The 16,807-nt window shown below is 46.1% G+C and overlaps 1 protein-coding gene across 1 annotated transcript in view; it reads left to right on the top strand.

The window, feature by feature from the left end:
- FRMPD3 (FERM and PDZ domain containing 3) overlaps nucleotides 1-16,807 on the top strand; it is a 791,901-nt gene that overhangs the window by 100,784 nt on the left and 674,310 nt on the right. The window lies entirely within an intron of this gene.

Raw genomic sequence — 16,807 nt, 5'->3', positions numbered from 1 at the left:
TAGTGTGGCAGAGTGTTTTTTGCCACTGCACAAAGTTCTACGTAGCCCGACTCTGGGAATTACACCCAGACCTAAGAAAGATGGGCACTAAGTTCCACTTTAATAAAGCTCATTAAGGGGCAAAATATGTGTCAGCTGAAATCTGTGTTAAGGACATTGTGGAAATTAAAAAACTGTGCATCATAACCATACCCTGCTAAACAAAAGAAATATGTGAAAGAAAATAAACCGGCACACCTGCAGAGAGCCTGGCCGAAATTATTGGCCATACTGCGGACCCCAAATGACCTCAACAAAAAATATATAACCTATTATTATTTATGATACATGGTTTTCATTGTTGACATGTGATGTGTTGTTTGTTCAGGGGTGGCTCCTCCATTAGGGCGGAGGAGTATCGCCCTCCCGCCAGCAGTGACAGCTGCAAGCCTTTGAAAGAAAAGGATAATAATCTTTGTTATCATTTTCTTTTAAAGGGGCGGGCCATAGGGGTGACGAGCAGCTCAGCACTCCCCCTCAGAGCTCATGTATGTTTGGCTGGCTGTCTCAGAGCAGTAGGGTGTCTACAGCCTGGCAACACAGTTGCTGGGCTGGAGCGAGCCTGCATAGGCTCCCAGTCTGCCTGGGAGCACACTGGCTGCTTTGAGCAGCATCAGGATTGGCTGCAGGGCAGGCTGGGAACCTGTGCCTGCAACAAGACGGGAGAGGAGAGGAGCAGCGTGGGAACAGCAAGGAAAGAGGTAAGTGTTTTATTTTTAAAATTTATTTCAATGTTTATTCCCCCATTGGCGCAGCCCCGCCTCTTCCAAGCCCTGTGAGCCACTCCTGTGTTTGTCACAGCCACATGAGGGCAGCCGTTCGTGGTTTGTTTACATTTCCCACTATTGTGCTTCAACCTACATTTTACATTCTGCGAAGTTTCACTCGACTGCAGTCATTTGAATGGGCGTTTGCAGTGGGAGCAGGCTGATCATGGGCTCCTGTACTCTGTATACAATAAACCCCTTGCTTATCTCCTTTGTACGCCTCCTTTGTAGATTCATCTTTTGACACCAATGAACTATACGTTTGTTGATGTAATGACAACGTATAAGCCAAATATGTAAAACAGTGCACTACTAAGAACACAGGGCCCGATTCACAAAGAGCCTCAGCAGTCATGGCAGAGTCTCTACACTCTTGGTGGAATCTTTGCATTCAGAAACTGCGATGAGGAGATTCTGCCATGAGTATGAACAGTCTGCCATGATTGCAGAGCCACCATCATGATGACAGAGGTTCTTTGTTAATTGGGTCCCTAGAATCTACATCCTTACTTAATAGATATAACTGTCCTACCAGTATCAAATACATCCAAACAAGAAACAGTAGGGCATACACTTTTGAATTCCACTGTTGTACACACGACACAGAACTTAATACCATTAGCACATCTGTATAGGCTTAAAAAAAAACATCAAAAGCCCATATTTTTTTGAGTCTCTGTAGGCTTCACATTTTACATAGAACCATGGATCTTACAGTTATACAATCTTGTGTAGCTTTTGTTTTATCCCATTTAAGTGAAGATGTTGCAACTTGGCCCATGCTTGTAGTAGTCAAGAATGATTCCATCTTCTATGATTTCAATACATTTCAGGAAGTGTTTAGGAAAATATTTGATAGGAGGGCAATACCCCAAATCGCAGATGATAAAACCTAACCATGATTTATTCTTGTGCTTACTTACTTTAATAAATTGCTGATAGCTACAGAGGGATAGGTTGAAAAAGGGCTGCTTTATGGGTAGTTTAATAACATTACCATAGCAGTGGAACATCAGCTATGTATGTGCACATCTTTGTGAAAAAAACTGTTACTCCAACGTTTTATCACAACAGCTAAGTAAAACAAATAAATGTGCACGGGCAATTAGTGACATGCTAAACCATGCAGACAATACCCGCCTCCTAAAAAAGGAGGTCAAGACTACTTGATACACCATCATAAAAACCTAATAGGGACTCAAATAGGACAAAGAAATCAACCATAAAATACAATGGCATTGATGGAGAGCCCATCCAAATGATGGCAAACCATGATAATTTTATGATAGGCATGGCAAAAAATTGATGACCCAAAGCCCCCCTCTGTACTACCTTTTATTCTACTTTTTAACAATCTATGATGCGAAGGCTTACAGACAACTAAAGCTGTCCATAGCTATGTCTAAAAAGAACATTTGAAAACAATGCAATGGTACTGCATAGGGGAATAGCTATTTTGATATTGTCCTCAAAAGGCAGTTTTGTGATATGCAGAAACCCCCTACTTTAAGCATTGCCTGAAGGGAATTAACTTCTGGTCACCCATATCTTTACTATTTTGAAACATAATTAAAAAGGGTATAGGACCATCCAGTGAAAAAGGTGTTGTCATACAAATTGCTAAATGCTAATTGCAACAAGAGCCTCTCAAATTTAAGATCTGCTCAGGGTACCCACTGCCTCTATCCTCATCAGTCTCTAAGTTGGTGTCATGGTAGGAGAGTGGTTGTGTGTAAAAAGGAGGAACATGGAACTAAAGATGGTAGAGAAACAGAGCAAGAAAGCAGCAGTGTGTCATGAGATCCACAAAAAAGATACAAATTATCCTTGGATAGATTTCACTAATCCCACAGATGTCTGCATTGTTCCTTGAGGAGAGGGAGCAAAGAAAATTCTGCCTTCATATAGGAGCAGTAAGAAAATTGATAAAAGGTAAGCCTCAACAATGTGGGACAAATGGATTGTAACCATTCAGTCCATTAGCAAGGTAAGGAGGTGTGCGACCTAGGATGATTTCAATCATGTAAGAGTACATGCTTGTGGGCAAATTGAGAATCACAACCATAGGTGCATCCATAACTTCTACAAGTATTAGTACTCTCAAGCTCACCTTTCAACTCACCAGTCGGTCCTTTGCTAAGGTACTAGTTTTGAGTGCCTTCTAAAAGAAGAAATAGAAAGACTGCAGAAAAAGCTGCACAGTACATCAGAAAATATGCCCTAGTCTCAATGGAAAGATCATTTGTAGTGTAATTCTTTTGTTATGAAGCAAAAAAATGATGATAGCTTGGAAAGTCAATATTCAGCTTAAAATGACTATTTTCTGGTTCCTCCTAGAACAGCTGTGTCTGGGCCTCCAAAATTACAGTACTCAAATGGGCCCTGGGAAACCTAGTTTATGTGTCCCAAATAAACCTTCAAAGGGTTCTACTCTTGTATTCTTGAGCCCATTCCATGGAAATATGATAAAGCTGAAGACTATAAACCATAATGTGAAGGAGGGTAATGAAAATAAACTGTGACCTGGCATGCTCAAATTAAGATCAACTTAGGACATGTGTTTAGATGGCATGAGAGGCACCAGAGACTGTTGCCTGCTGAAAGAGGCAAACTAAAAACTGTATAATCATTGGCTATGAGGAAGGTAATATCACAGAACATTGGAGGACAATGGCATTTAGGGCCTTAAGATCATCCTGATGCAGCTGATAGCACAAGTTGACTAGGGACAGTGGTGTAGGAAATCCACCTTTTCAGCATGGTCACCACAGAGTTTTCACATTTTTCTGAACACTATTTTTGCTGAACTTAGAACTCTGTGCACTTTACTCCTGCTAAAAAGGAGTAAAGTACATGTGCTCCCCCTTTATCTGTGTCAAAATTGACTTAAACCTGATTGGTGCAGTTCACTTTCCCATATGCCATAGTATATGGAGCGGAAATCCACCCTTGGCCTGGACAGTAAAATGCTTCCTGTGAACTGCAGCACCTATTTTGCGATCCATTACAGTGGCAATGGAAACATTGCTTCTGGCCTATAATGCGTAACCTGACAGCAGCTGTTTGAACCCAGAAACTTCAGTACCTTCAAAAGCATTGCCCTTTCACAGATTAATGTGAGGTGGCACTTGAACAGAGGCAGACCATGCCCTCATACACAGGCTGGCAACAAACTAAGCAGGAGGAAAGGTACCACCAGAACCGGTTTTAAGTGACCACTCATTACCCTTGTTACACCTCTGAGTGGGCACACAGGCTGTGCACAAAGGGAAAAGGGTATACCCATTTCGCATTGTCAGGAGCACTGAGGCATTGTTTACAGTAGTGCTTGGTGAAGACTATAAGAGAACTAGACCTACAATTTGTGACCTGAGAGGATCCCTGAAGGACCGGATCTCCTCCCACTAGTAACCAGTACAAAGAAGTGGACTCCAAGGGTCTACTGCCAGACCTCCTGTGTGGCTACAGGGAACCATCTACGTGTGCGAGAGGCATTTTCCTAAAAGTGACCAGCTGACTAGTTGCAAAAGGACCTGTACTAGACTAAGCTATTGGACTCCGCCTGCTACCCTAAGACTCCATACATGCCACCCTTGCGGTCCTGAGATTTTTGGGGCACTAGAAGAAAGTTTGGAAACTTCTGAAAACTTTTCCTCCAGAGTCTCTGCAGGACCTGCCAGAAAAAGAATACAATCACCAGTTCCACAGCATCGGATTGCATATCAGCTTTATCCCGGTCAAGACTCCCAGCACCTCCAAAGAAACAATTGGGTCCCATTTTTTGTTGGACTTAGAAATTTTCAGAGACAATGTCCAAAGCTTCAGAGCTCCAGTGGACCCAAACTGCTTCAAATATACGCTTTTAGGTTAGCACAAGCAAAATTACCTGGTGCAAATGTGTGCAAATCTGCACAAAAACAATGATGCCAGAATGCTATGCACCATTCCAGCCACAACATTTGCAATGGCTGTTCAATGTTGGATAATACCACAAGACAGTTACTGTACGCCAGGAGCCCCTAATAATAAGGACCTTTGAGGGAAATGAAGCAATATGAACATAGTGCTCTGGCTGATTCTGACATTTGTAGCCTTCATGTACTTCCATTTCAGTCTCCCACTTTTATGCAAAATGGCATGCGATAATGTGATTATCTGGTCCGAAAACATGGTTTTTATTTCTTGTAATTTATCAAAGTTAGTATTTATTGCATCTACTTGTCACAGTTACTCATCCTCGCCCTCTCCCTCTCTTTGTCCTAAGATTTCACGCACCTCTCAAATATACAAAGGTTGAATGACTATGGTGGTCATTCTGACCCTGGCGGTCTTTGACCGCCAGGGCGGAGGACCGCGGGAGCACCGCCGACAGGCCGGCGGTGCTCCAATGGGGATTCCGACCGCGGCGGTAAAGCCGCGGTCGGACCGGCACCACTGGGGGGGGTCCCGCCAGTGTACCGCGGCCCCATTGAATCCTCCGCGGCGGCGCAGCTTGCTGCACCGCCGCGGGGATTCCGACCCCCCCTACCGCCATCCAGATCCCGGCGGTCGGACCGCCGAGATCCGGATGGCGGTAGGGGGGGTCGCGGGGCCCCTGGGGGCCCCTGCAGTGCCCATGCCACTGGCATGGGCATTGCAGGGGCCCCCGTAAGAGGGCCCCTACATGTATTTCACTGTCTGCTGCGCAGACAGTGAAATACGCGACGGGTGCAACTGCACCTGTCGCACAGATTCCACTCCGCCGGCTCGATTCCGAGCCGGCTTCATCGTGGAAGCCTCTTTCCCGCTGGGCTGGCTGGCGGTCTGAAGGCGACCGCCCGCCAGCCCAGCGGGAAAGTCAGAATTACCGCTGCGGTCTTTCGACCGCGGAACGGTAACCTGACGGCGGGACTTTGGCGGGCGGCCTCCGCCGCCCGCCAAGGTCAGAATGAGGGCCTATGTGTTTTTAGCTTCCTATTCAATTGTTTAGTAACAGATACAACTTCTACTGTTTTTTTGCATATTTATAGACTTTTTTCTGAGTTACTATTAACCATAACAGCCAACGTGTTTTGAATAAAAACAGGAAAATATTGCATTCACTAGCATATGGAAAAACAGCACAGTGCATGACCGCTGTTTTTTTAAATATTTATTTTTGGGTGTTTTGTAAAGTAACATCAGCCAACAAGGGACATTTTGATAGTCAATGCAATACATGAAGGGAACATTTAAGTAACAGAAGCGAGTTCAGCTTTCAAACAAGTTACAATTGATAGATAATAATCACTACATATAGATATTCAATTTTATGGAGGCATTTCCTCAGGGACTGTGCAAGAGGTGGAGTAGAAGTGCTGCAGAGGTAGGGGCACATATATATTTTGGATGGGTTAAAGTATGTATAGTATCAGTGTACTGCTCAGACATTTCTCTGTAATAGGCTGAATTATGTAGGCATTGTGTGAACAAAGGAATATCATTTTGCATCCAGCACATAGCAATATGTCTCATAGCCAGCGCATATAGGATAGAGGTGAGTTGCCAGAGACAAGCAAGTATGGCTGAAGTGTCCCCCATTAAGGCAGCCTGAGGGGAAGGATCAATGGGGACACCCTCAAGCATCTTGGTCATTCTTTTAAAAACGTCTTGCCAATATCTTGTAAGTGTAGCACATGACCATGCCATATGTATAAATCCAGCCAAGACAGTTCCACGTCGCACATGTTTGGTATTGTGACCTCCATGTAACTTAGTGATACACTCCCTAGTGTGCTCACAATTTGCAAGCCACTGCCCTCCCCACTGAAGAACTTCCCAAGCAGAGAGATAACTTTGATTGTAGTGGTTTAACCAAGACTTAGTCTTTTATTGACACAGTATTAGTGAGCTATAAAACTCATAGTTAAGTAGACATTGGTTATGCGAATACAAGACTCTAGATCAGCAAACAGCTCAGAGATTGTACAAGCAAATCAACAATTGTCCCCACTTTTTCATTACAGTGCAAATCTCCAGAATGCGATGTGCCGGAAGGCCCCTTTTTCTTATGCACCAAGGGCATCAGGGAGATTATTGGCAAGCATACATTAGTGACAACTTCCCCTCCATCTCCCAGACTGTCAATACCTGCCTTTTCATGCCAACAGATACTCTAGGGCATAACATAGTGCTTCGTCCCTGCCGGTGTACCTGTCACCAGATAAAACCCCTAAACAGTTCAAAGCCAGGCATCAGGGGTTATGGCAGAAAGGTTCAGGACCACCAGCAGGTCAGTCCCACCTCCTGCCAGCCCAGTGACCACACAAATCAGCACCCCGATAAGGGTCTGTCCAGTATATCAGTCCAAATTTTTGGGTACATTCCTTTTTCTGCTGTAAAATGTTTTGCCTCTCTCCAGAAGTGAGTGAGTGGGTGGGTGTGTGATGGTCCAGTAAGCATGTGCACAGTGGAGAGAAAAAAGGTCAATCGATCGCTTCCCTCTAACCTTAAATGCCCCATCCCGGTCGCCTCCTAAAGTAACATCACCACCTTCATGACACCAACGACTGACTCCTCACTGTGGCTCCTCCCCGTGGCATGACTAATGGTGCTCTTACACTATTTGCGGTAGGCGCTGGACTAGGAGTGTAATAGTATTCATGCAAGAATTTGAACTATGTCAGCTTGTGTCTATTGTGAAGAGGAGTTTTATCAGTGAGACTATAGCCTAATGAGTCTTCCAATTTCCTCATAACCTGCCAATACATCTAATGTATAAGTAAGTGATTGAGTGACCTGTACCAGACCCATTTATAGTGGCTTTTCCGGCGGCAGCTCTGGGAACGTGGGAAGAACTGCTCTAGCTGTTGCAGAAAGATGGTGATAGCAGAACATAGCACGTCATGGGCGCCAACATTACCAGGTGTCATGAATGTACAGTACATGAAGATTGATGAAGAGCAGCTTTTTAATTCCAGAACCGATTAATAATGACAACAGACTCAGTGGCAGCTGGCACTGAACGGGGGTGGTGGGCGGGGATGAAACAAAAACAAAACACATTGCCCACCTGGTTCGTCTCTTCCGTCTCCTCATCCTTGCTGTCCAGGAGCACACAGTTTCACAGACTCCCTTCAGCCACTCAGGAAGCTGCTGTCACCAGCATGACAGCAGCCCCATGATTGGTGTGAGTGCCCTGCTTTGGTGCTCGCAGAGTGTGGCACCATGTGCACTTTCTCCTCCTGGCTATTCAGTACAGCTGGCTGGAGAAATTCAAAGTACGCATGTCTGTTTGTCCAGCACAACACGGCCGGCCAAACAGACGTGCACACTTAAGGTGCACAAACCGCTCCTCCCTCCAACTCCCTCCAGCCCTGCCTCGCCCTATGCTGCTGCCTCAGCTAAAAATAAAATTCTAATAATTATCCGTTATTATCATTTTATTTTTCTTCTGCTGAGAGCAGTGGAGCGATGCTCCCCCGCCGCCCTTGAACAAACTACAAATGTGTGCATTCATGGGCAGTGCTGTGTGCGACCTTTCACTCATGGATCGCATCACTAAGGCTCTGTGCAGAGCCAAAGGACACCTGTTTTGTTGCATTTGACGTTTCCAAAGTTCAAACCTATAGCTTGGAATTTCTCAGAGTTAATGAATGAACTTTAAGCAGAACAAGTTGGAAGCAGTGAAATGAGTAGAAATTGCCTCTCTTTGTGTTGGAAAATGGGTTATTGGTAGGGCAGGTAGGTATCTACACCTAGCAACAAGCCACAAACCTCCACAAAAGTACAGTTAGGTCTCAGTAAATTAATCCCAGCTCTACCCTTGGTAGCTTGGCATCGAGCGTCAAGGCTTAACTTAGGAGACAAAGTGTAAAGCATTCAAATATCACAAAACAGTAATTAAATAAAACACAGGAAACAGTTTAAAAATCCAAAACCAATTTATAAAAATAGCTTATATTTTTATCTTTAAAATGACACAAAAACGATTAAAATCGGTTCAGGGGAACCGGAGATATGAATTTTTAAAGTATTATTATTTCCTAGCGCTTAGAAACAAAAAGCGCCAATCGGGTCATCTGGTTGCACCAGGACCGGGACAAAGTCAAACTTTCAGGCCGACCGCGATGGAGCCCTGCTCGGCTACAGGTCGCGGGAGGCCTCGGTTAAAAAGTTACCTTCTGACTTAGTCTTTATTTTGAAGTTTTTCTTCACCGGGACGAACCTGCCAGTTGGATCCGACCTCCTGGAGCCCTTGTCCGGATACGCGAAGTCGGTTTCCTCGGTGGTGATTTCTACCTTCGGACTTAGTCGTTTTTTCGAGATGAAAATCCTTCGACCGGGGTAAACCTGGATCTTGATCCGACGTCCGTGGAGCCCTTCTCGGATACGATGGCTGGAAGGTCCCGGTCAACTTTTTACGTTCGGACTTAGTCTTTTTTTCGGATGTTTTTCTTGACCGGGACGAACCACGAAGTCAGGCCGGGTCGCGGTTGAGGCAAGCCGGCTAGGATTTCCGCGTCGAGTCGGTCACTTTATGGAGCTTTTTTCTAAAATTTCTCCAATCTTTTCCAAACTTCTGGGGCTTCACCCAGATGTTCTTTTAAGGTTCTTTTGGGGTCCACAGCTCACCCCAAGGGTCCAGAAGTTCTGTGATGGTCCTTGGGAAGTGCGGACTTCAACTCCCAGAGTGCACCTGGCGCAAACTCCTTTTTGGCCACTGGGCAGTGGTCAGCTGGTCACTTTTTCAGGAGTTGGTGCAGGGGACTCTGGTTAGCAATTTTTCACCTGTAGCAAACAGGGAGTCCCTCCTTGAACCAGTGGAAGCCAGGCAAAGTCCTTCTTGTGGTGAAGCCCAAGTGTGCAGCTGGTGCAGTCTTTCTGAGTGCAGGGTCCAGGTGCAGGCCAGGGGTCCAGCAGGGCAGTCCTTCTTCTCCTTGTAGTTCTTTCTTCTTGAAATTTGGTGGGGATCTGAGGCGTGGGTGCAGGTCTGCCAGTTTTATCCTTGCTCCTGGGTGAAAAGCAGGGGGGCCCTGGTCCTCCAATCAGGGACAGGGTCGTCCCCCTGTGATGACCACTTCCTGGGAAGTGTGGCAAAAATCCATCCCAGAAGGCAATAGTCTCTAAAAATCCAAAATGGATGAATCTGATTTTTGGAGGAGAGATCTGGCTGAGCCCACCCACTGGTGTGGCTAAAAATCATAAACACACCCCTCTCCTGCCCTCTCCTAATCTAATCAAGGGGGCACCTAGCTGTCTGGGGTTGCAGGATGTGGGGGTGTTGCTGGGTGCTCCAGATGTCCTTCTCTGCCTTTGAAGACCAGTTTGGCAGCTCTCCCCCTTCCTGCTTCCCCATCTGCTGAGGGGAGATTCTCTCCCCCAAGCACATTCCTTTGTGTAAAGTCAGGCCACTTCACACCTCATTAAAGTAGCCTGGCAGAAGCTGCTGCAGGCTGGCCAATCAGAGCACAGCAGCAAAAACAATGCAGACCTGAAATTGGCAACTTTTTAGGTAAAGTCTAAACTTTTTACCTGCACTAGTTATATTAAATCCAACAACTGGAAGTTGTGGGATTTATTATAACAATCAATTTGATACCAAATTCTTGGTATGTAACATTTAAGGAGACTTTAAAATTTAAAATAAAGTCTGCCCATTCTAGCCTATGAAGGCCATTTACTTCAATGAGGGAAAAACGAATTTGGCTGTTTTTACCTCACCAGGGCTTATAAATCTATTTTTATAAAGTCCCTGCTTATAGTTACATGGCACCCAGCCCTAGGGGCACATAGGGCACACCTTAGGGGTGACTTATATGTAAAAATAAGGTAGTTTAAGACTTTGGAAGTACCTTTAATTCCAAAGTCGAATTTGCATATAAATTTAATTTAAAAGCAGCCAGCAAGGCAGGCTTGCTTTTAAAATGACACTGGGCACCTCAGCAATGCACCTAGGTGTGCACCACCTATGCTGTGGTCCCTAAACCTACATGCCCTACCATATACTAGGGACTTATAGGTAGGTTAACTTAGCCAATTATAATTAGCCTAATTTGCATATCCATTTTACACAGAGCACAGGCCCTGGGACTGGTTAGCAGTACCCAGGGCACCATCAGAGTCAGGAAAACACCAGCATAAAGTGGAAAATGGGGGCAAAAAGTTAGGGGGCCTCTGCAATCAGCCCCAGTTTCTCACACAACCCCCCCCCAGCCCACACGCCCAGGAGACTCAGCCCAACCCTGGGAGAGTCTTCCTGGCTTGTTAGGCGAGGAAGACAGTGAAGAAAACTGGCTGTCCCTTTGCAGGGCCTACTCTGCCTTACATCCTCCTGTCAGGGTCTCTCCTTCTGGGTAGTGAACCCACCCCAACAATGAAAGGACCCATTTCAAACTGAAACTTCCCTCTAGGGGGGTCTTCCTCCTCTCTCTCTGCCAACTTGGGTAGTGAGGTGCCCACCTCCCCTACTCCTAACTTTGCTAGGGCAACACCTAGCTTACCCAAAGAGGTCACCCAACACTTGAGCAACCCCACCATGACCAATAGGGTCAGGGGGCCTACTTTGCTATTGGCCCTGGGGTCTGCCTCCCAGGCCAAGTACAGTGCTGCCAGGAAGGCTAGCACCCAGCAGAGGCTACTGACAGCTGTCAGTACCCAGAACCACACCCTAAGCTCTCCACTGACAGGTGGCTGAGCTGCTTTAGGGGCATCTTTGGGGTCCTGGTACCCCTCTTGCTGTCTAGAGTGGGGGGCTACCACCTCCTGTGGCAGACACCCTCCTTCCACTCTCCCTTCTGTCAGTGCAGGGGCAACACCTTGCATCTGGACAGCTGCCTGACTACTCAGGACTTCCTTGGGGTCAGGTGAGGCCTCACCAGTGCCAACTCTGGGCTCCCCCCCTACTGGGGCAGAAGGCCTTTGGCTCCTTGGAACTCTCTTTAAGAGTGGCCTACCCTTCCTTTTCTTCTTTCCTTTTCTTGGGGACCCCTGTCTCCTAACTGTAGGGACTGACTCCCCAGGACTTTGGGTAGGGGGGGCGCCCTGGGCGACCACCCCATCTGTGACCAGACTCACCTCTGGGAGGTCATTGCCCAGGATACAATCTAGGGGAAGGTCAGCACTGACTACCACCCTAATCCAGTCAAGGATACCCTCCCTCTCTAGGGGCACTATGGCTACAGGTTTGGAGGTGACCTCCCCTGTGGCTATCCTGACTTTCTTTGTCTTTCCTGGGACATACATGTCTGGGGTCACTAACCGGTCACTCACTACAGTGTGACTGGCACAGGTGTCTCTCAGGCCAGTGGTAGGGATCCCATTCACTTGAATGTGGTGGAAGTGCCTACTCCCACCCTCAGGGATCACCAGCTTACCATCTGGTCCTGTCTCCCAGCACAATGCTAGGAGGACTTCATCATCTGAGGAATCCTCCTCTATGGCTACACTGGACAGCCCAGTGCTAACCACCTTCTTTGGACAGGCTGCATCTCCTCTGAAGTGACCTGTCTGCTGACAGTCAAAGCAAGCCCTACTGTCCAAGAGCTTTTTTAACCCTGGGTCTCCCTGTCTCTGTATGTCAGAGTGGGAGTGGGATTTACTCTCCTCCTTCTTAGGGTTCTGGGGTACAGAGGGAGTCTCTGTGGTGGGCTTACCACCTCCCTCCTTAGGTTTTTGGGGACCTGTCCCCCCCTTCTTGGAGTCTCCCCCCTGGGACTTGACAACCACCCTGGTTCTCAACCACTCATCAGCTGCCTCCCCTAGCTCTCTAGGGTTGGTCAGCTTAGAGTCCACTAGATGCTGGCGTAACCTTTCTTGGATACAATTGGTCAAGATGTGCTCTCTCATGATCAGATTGTATAACCCCTCATAAGTATTTACTTTGTTGCCAATAATCCAGCCCTCTAGTGCCTTTAGTGAGGTGTCCACAAAGTCAACCCAAGACTGGGTACTGACCTTCTGGGTGTCCCTGAACTTCATTCTATATTGCTCTGGGGTCAGACCAAACTTCTTGACTAAGCACCTCTTCATACTAGGGTATGAATCTGCCTCCTCCCCCCTTAAGGTCAGAAGCCTATCCCTCCCTGAGTTGGGGACCAACTCCCACAAAAGGGAACCCCAGTATTGAGGCCTAACCCTTCTCATTTGGAGTGCCCTCTCAAAGGCCCCTAGCCACTTATCTATGTCATCCCCCTCTACATAAGCAGGAACTACCCCCTTGGGTAATCTGGGGCAAACTCCCCCACCCATGGACACCTCAGCTTCTTTATCGCTGCTTCCATCTTTTTTTTCTTTGCTTGCCCACTTTTTCTTTTCTAGGGCAAGCTTATCTGCTTCCAAAGCTATGTAGGCTAGCTGGGCTTCCAGCTCTCTCTCCCTGATGGATGGGTTCTCTCCTCCTGAAAGGACCCCCTTCCTACCACTAGCTTTGGGTCTGCCCCTAGTGACTGTATCCAGTGAGGACCGTTCCTCCTCTTCCTCACTTGGGGTCTGATGCCTTCCCTCCCCTGAGTGGTTAGAGTTAGCATCTTCCTCTTTTTCTTCCTCCTCTGGAGCTTCCTCTGTCTCTACCTCTTGGGCCTCAGCCCATGCTGTCAGGGATTTAATTAGGATTTCCTTCCTGAGATTAGTGGTTGCAGGCAACCCTCTCTCAATACACAACCCCCTAAGCTGGACTACTGTCAGTGTGGGTAGGCTAGCCAGATCAAGCTCCATGGTTCCCTAGTTTTGTGTCAACAAAAACTTTTTGCAAAAATTGGTAACAGGAATTTAGAAAAATTACAAAAATTCAATAATTGAAATTAATCCAAATTAATTTAAAAAAAAATAATAAAATTAAAAATTAAAAACAATTTTTGCACTAGGACAATTTAAAGGATTTTTAATTGTTTTATCTAAAACTGTAACGTGATATTGAACACAAGTACAGGATCCCGTCGCTGCTTCCAATTATGTTGGAAAATGGGTTATTGGTAGGGCAGGTAGGTATCTACACCTAGCAACAAGCCACAAACCTCCACAAAAGTACAGTTAGGTCTCAGTAAATTAATCCCAGCTCTACCCTTGGTAGCTTGGCATCGAGCGTCAAGGCTTAACTTAGGAGACAAAGTGTAAAGCATTCAAATATCACAAAACAGTAATTAAATAAAACACAGGAAACAGTTTAAAAATCCAAAACCAATTTATAAAAATAGCTTATATTTTTATCTTTAAAATGACACAAAAACGATTAAAATCGGTTCAGGGGAACCGGAGATATGAATTTTTAAAGTATTATTATTTTCTAGCGCTTAGAAACAAAAAGCGCCAATCGGGTCATCTGGTTGCACCAGGACCGGGACAAAGTCAAACTTTCAGGCCGACCGCGATGGAGCCCTGCTCGGCTACAGGTCGCGGGAGGCCTCGGTTAAAAAGTTACCTTCTGACTTAGTCTTTATTTTGAAGTTTTTCTTTACCGGGACGAACCTGCCAGTTGGATCCGACCTCCTGGAGCCCTTGTCCGGATACGCGAAGTCGGTTTCCTCGGTGGTGATTTCTACCTTCGGACTTAGTCGTTTTTTCGAGATGAAAATCCTTCGACCGGGGTAAACCTGGATCTTGATCCGACGTCCGTGGAGCCCTTCTCGGATACGATGGCTGGAAGGTCCCGGTCAACTTTTTACGTTCGGACTTAGTCTTTTTTTCGGATGTTTTTCTTGACCGGGACGAACCACGAAGTCAGGCCGGGTCGCGGTTGAGGCAAGCCGGCTAGGATTTCCGCGTCGAGTCGGTCACTTTATGGAGCTTTTTTCTAAAATTTCTCCAATCTTTTCCAAACTTCTGGGGCTTCACCCAGATGTTCTTTTAAGGTTCTTTTGGGGTCCACAGCTCACCCCAAGGGTCCAGAAGTTCTGTGATGGTCCTTGGGAAGTGCGGACTTCAACTCCCAGAGTGCACCTGGCGCAAACTCCTTTTTGGCCACTGGGCAGTGGTCAGCTGGTCACTTTTTCAGGAGTTGGTGCAGGGGACTCTGGTTAGCAATTTTTCACCTGTAGCAAACAGGGAGTCCCTCCTTGAACCAGTGGAAGCCAGGCAAAGTCCTTCTTGTGGTGAAGCCCAAGTGTGCAGCTGGTGCAGTCTTTCTGAGTGCAGGGTCCAGGTGCAGGCCAGGGGTCCAGCAGGGCAGTCCTTCTTCTCCTTGTAGTTCTTTCTTCTTGAAATTTGGTGGGGATCTGAGGCGTGGGTGCAGGTCTGCCAGTTTTATCCTTGCTCCTGGGTGAAAAGCAGGGGGGCCCTGGTCCTCCAATCAGGGACAGGGTCGTCCCCCTGTGATGACCACTTCCTGGGAAGTGTGGCAAAAATCCATCCCAGAAGGCAATAGTCTCTAAAAATCCAAAATGGATGAATCTGATTTTTGGAGGAGAGATCTGGCTGAGCCCACCCACTGGTGTGGCTAAAAATCATAAACACACCCCTCTCCTGCCCTCTCCTAATCTAATCAAGGGGGCACCTAGCTGTCTGGGGTTGCAGGATGTGGGGGTGTTGCTGGGTGCTCCAGATGTCCTTCTCTGCCTTTGAAGACCAGTTTGGCAGCCCTCCCCCTTCCTGCTTCCCCATCTGCTGAGGGGAGGTTCTCTCCCCCAAGCACATTCCTTTGTGTAAAGTCAGGCCACTTCACACCTCATTAAAGTAGCCTGGCAGAAGCTGCTGCAGGCTGGCCAATCAGAGCACAGCAGCAAAAACAATGCAGAGCTGAAATTGGCAACTTTTTAGGTAAAGTCTAAACTTTTTACCTGCACTAGTTATATTAAATCCAACAACTGGAAGTTGTGGGATTTATTATAACAATCAATTTGATACCAAATTCTTGGTATGTAACATTTAAGGAGACTTTAAAATTTAAAATAAAGTCTGCCCATTCTAGCCTATGAAGGCCATTTACTTCAATGAGGGAAAAACGAATTTGGCTGTTTTTACCTCACCAGGGCTTATAAATCTATTTTTATAAAGTCCCTGCTTATAGTTACATGGCACCCAGCCCTAGGGGCACATAGGGCACACCTTAGGGGTGACTTATGTGTAAAAATAAGGTAGTTTAAGACTTTGGAAGTACCTTTAATTCCAAAGTCGAATTTGCATATAAATTTAATTTAAAAGCAGCCAGCAAGGCAGGCTTGCTTTTAAAATGACACTGGGCACCTCAGCAATGCACCTAGGTGTGCACCACCTATGCTGTGGTCCCTAAACCTACATGCCCTACCATATACTAGGGACTTATAGGTAGGTTAACTTAGCCAATTATAATTAGCCTAATTTGCATATCCATTTTACACAGAGCACAGGCCCTGGGACTGGTTAGCAGTACCCAGGGCACCATCAGAGTCAGGAAAACACCAGCATAAAGTGGAAAATGGGGGCAAAAAGTTAGGGGGCCTCTGCAATCAGCCCCAGTTTCTCACACTTTGTTTATGTCTTGTTCTTTTTAAAGATCAAGCATAAACTCGTAGAACTTCTAAGTTATATGTTTGAACATTAGACCCCTAAAGTAACAAAAATAGGCACTCAGTTCTGCACAGAGCTAACATGATACGACAAGAAAGTACAGTTTGTTGATGTTCTGATAAAGAGTTTCCTGGCAAAGACTGAGCTCTCATTCGTGGACAAGGTAACTAAATATTTTTTGGGTCCTCAATAAATACTGGAATTTACACACTATCTAGCAGAATGTCTACGTTACGGAGGTTCTTGATTAAGTATGTTGAATTCTCTTTTTGCTTCTCTATGTATATATTTGAAACTTTGTATTTTATCCAGTATTTCTGATATGCTAAAACCAAGTAGCTGAATGTAAATAAAAACCTATTTTGTGTGGGATGCTTCAATCACCTGTCACATATCAGGTTGTATACAGTTCTCCCAGCAATCTTATTCCAGAATCCTGTTCTCATTTACTGAGAATGTGAAATTTGGGAGCAGGGCAGGTGCCAGAAATTATGGCAACACTTGGAGTTTATTGCTGGCGCCGCATCAGTGAATCACTCACTTGCCCTATGCAGCACCTCATT

The sequence above is a fragment of the Pleurodeles waltl genome, chromosome 2_1 (assembly GCF_031143425.1).
Source record: "Pleurodeles waltl isolate 20211129_DDA chromosome 2_1, aPleWal1.hap1.20221129, whole genome shotgun sequence".
NCBI classification, from domain to species: domain Eukaryota; kingdom Metazoa; phylum Chordata; class Amphibia; order Caudata; family Salamandridae; genus Pleurodeles; species Pleurodeles waltl.
Note: the sequence above shows the minus strand (reverse complement) of the source record. Positions and strands in the feature narration are given on the sequence as shown.